Raw genomic sequence first — 3,325 nt, 5'->3', positions numbered from 1 at the left:
GTGGAGGTTCCACGTCGGGAGGCTACGCAGCACGGATACGGATATACGTATCGGTACCGAAAGAATACGAATATATAGATACGGCAATTTTTCTAAAAAAAACCCCAATATGCGGATACGTTTTACTATTTAAAAAAATATATAATAGCACATATTAAAATTGTGAAAGACTGAAAATAGTAAATTACCTTGCAATAGCAATTGCCAGCCAAAGCAAATACCGAAACTCCGGAAGCATCTCCATTCTTTAATTGTCCATTCTTGAGTTCTCCAAGACTCCAAATCCAGAATTTGCACAGAAAAACCAACTATCAATCAATTTATTACTAAAACTTGAGTATTCAATAATCAGTAGTAGTTCAGTACATCACCTTCTACTACTAGTGTACTGGAGTTTGAAGACTCTGAAGTAGATAGGAGAGGAGAGGACAAAGGAGTACTGTTATTTAAAACTGATAACAATAAAATATTGCAATTAACCACTTAAGTGTACTATTATTACAATACAACAAGTTCCTATTCCTCATTTGTTTCATTGTCATCCACAACATGAATCTGCTGATCATCCAAACCAAAAGACACAGCTTGCAATTGAGGTTCATCAAGGGACAGGTCAGCCACTTCAAGAATGCCAATACCACCAAGTGAATCAAAAAGAATCCCCTCCTACATCCCACATCATTGTTTCTCATGTCTTGTATGCATCAATTCTTCTAGACGGATGCCTCAAATTTGAGTGCACAAAGACCAAATCTTCAACACGCTCTAGAGTTAAGGCATTTCTCTTGACACTATGGACAAAGCTATAGGTGTTCCAGTTTCTTTCACAGCAAGAAGATGAGGTTGGTTGGCTAAGCAATTTCATGGCCAAACTCATCAATAAGGGAGCAGATTGTCCATGATCTGTCCATCAAGTCATATGGGAAACAACCCATCTATCATGGATTGAGTTAGGATCATTAAATTCTTCTAAACAACTAGAGTACTCTTCTTTTACTTTAGCCAATTCTTCTGGCATGGGAAAGAACTTAAAGCAAACCATCCTCATTTTCGATACCTATTTATCCTTATGGGGTGGTTCTTGGCCAATAACTTCGTCTAAGCCACTTTTTGCTATAATATCTGCAATTTGGCATTATGATTTTAGTGAATGAAAAAAAATCTGAATGACACAAGTAAATGGAAAAAATCTGAATGGCAGTTTATAATTTTGTACCTTGGATTAAGTGAATGAGCTAAACAATGAAGTGGATTATTTTCTTTTGTCCACCTAGCAATCAATATGTCATAAATAACCAAGTACAGACTTGACTCCTCATCTTCTTGCTTGGCCTCATATCGATATATGACTTTCTTCACTTTCTCTATCATTGAATCCCACGTCTCATAAACTAAGTGAAGACATGGTGTGTCAGTGTCTGTCATACGAATCATTTCATATATAGGAGTAGTAATCCTAAGAATGTAGTCCATTTTGTCCCATCATACATCACTAAGTATCAAGTCCTTGATAATTTGGATTGTTGGAGTTGGAGAATCATCTCTGACTTCTCTATGCACACTCCATTTGTCACTAATCACCATTTGTTGGAGGGTTGATTTTACCTCAACAAACCGCTTCAACATACATACAACAGAGGCAAATCTAGTTTCAGCAATAGAAAGTAACTTCAAACGGCTAAACTCATTGAACATTGAAAGCCGCATGCCATGATTTATTATGAAATTCTTTATCATAGCAGCCTCATTTTTTACATCATGTATAAATTCAAGTTCACCCAAGCAAATATTTCTTCATCAGAAGGGTTGTTTCCTATTTTAGGTTCACATATACTTTTCATAGCAAGATTGAGGATATGCACAACACATGGTGTCCAAAATACGTTATCATACTCAGATTATATTATGAGACCAGCACCTTTGCAATTTGCAGCATTGTCTGTAATGATTTGTACTACATTAGGTCGACCTACTTCTTCAATTATACCCCTCAACTTCTTAGCAATGTATTCTTTTGATCTGTACTGACCTTCACAATTATCAGCCCTCAAGAACATAGGTGCCTTGTCAGAAACAACAACAAAATTGATGATTGGTCGCCTATGAGGATCTAACCAACCATCAGACCAGATTGTGACTCCCTTCTCTGCCCATGTGCTCTTTGTGCTCTCCAACAAAGTCTCTACGTGCCTCCTTTCTTGCTTCAGAAGTCCCTCCCTAACTCTGTTGTAACCAGGAATCACATAACCTTGCATATTGCGGCTGCAAGCAAAGGTAAAGGCTTCTCGAAGATATGGATTTCTCAGAAAATTGAAAGATAACCCTCCAGAATATTGCTCTACTAATTAAAGCATCCAAGTGCTTATGGGCTTCCAATGCCCAAGCTTTTTCCAATGCAGAAACAGGCCCCCTCTTGTTCCTCTTGTTGCTGTCAGCAGTATTGCTTGAGGAAGAAGCAATAGGTGAAGAAACAGTTCTTGACTTGGATCTTTCCACCAGATTCTTGCACCTTTCAATTTCCTTCCTCATTTCACTAAGCATTTCATATGTAACATTAGGACATTTACCTATTCTCCTTCCTCCCTTCTGTAGCAAATGAGCTTCAACTCTAGTGTAACTACTTAGTTTTTGCATTGGACAGTACTTGTAGTGCCACATAGCATTTCCTCCACTAGTTTTAGGCTTCTATAGAATGGTTACATGATCCCAAAGTGGAGCCTTGATGTCTGTTGTGTTTGTGGTTGTAGATCCTACGCTACCACTAGCACTGCTCATATTTGGAGACGCCATCTACTGCATACAAGCAACAAGAACTCACTAACTGCACTACAAAAATAGAAGACGAAGGAAGGAAGGGGGAGACGAAGTGGGGATGCGGCATGGGGAGCAAAGAAATCAAGCAACAACCGGCTATGAACTGAAGAAGAGGAGATCAAGAACAAGGAAGGGGATTAACTCACGGGATCCACATCGCAGGGCAAAAGCTCGTCGCTAGTGGTTGACGAGTAGGGACGGAGGCTCATCGCCAGTGAGCGGAGGCGGAGGCTCGTCACTGGCGGCCGACGAGTAGGGATGGAGGCTCGTCATCGGCATGCAGAGGCGGAGGCGGAGGCTTGTCGCCGATAGCCGTCGACCGGCGAGCAGGGTTGTGGCTTCACTGCACAGGGATGTGGCGCTCATAGCGGGCGCAGCCGTGCGAGACTATGGACATCGAACGCTAGGGCATCAGGGCATAGGGATAAAGTTATGTCTACCTAGGCTTCTTACTAGGCTGGGCCGTATCGGCAGGCCAAATATGTGTCAGATGGCGTATCCAATTTGCACG

General features: G+C 40.8%; 1 pseudogene; it reads right to left on the bottom strand.

Annotated features, from left to right (window-relative positions):
- Positions 1 to 516: 516 nt before the first annotated feature.
- Positions 517 to 2,790, bottom strand: LOC136452143 (putative transcriptional regulator tpeD; annotated as a pseudogene).
- Between the last annotated feature and the right edge of the window lie 535 nt (positions 2,791 to 3,325).

This window comes from Miscanthus floridulus, chromosome 5, assembly GCF_019320115.1.
Source record: "Miscanthus floridulus cultivar M001 chromosome 5, ASM1932011v1, whole genome shotgun sequence".
NCBI lineage: Eukaryota > Viridiplantae > Streptophyta > Magnoliopsida > Poales > Poaceae > Miscanthus > Miscanthus floridulus.
Note: the sequence above shows the minus strand (reverse complement) of the source record. Positions and strands in the feature narration are given on the sequence as shown.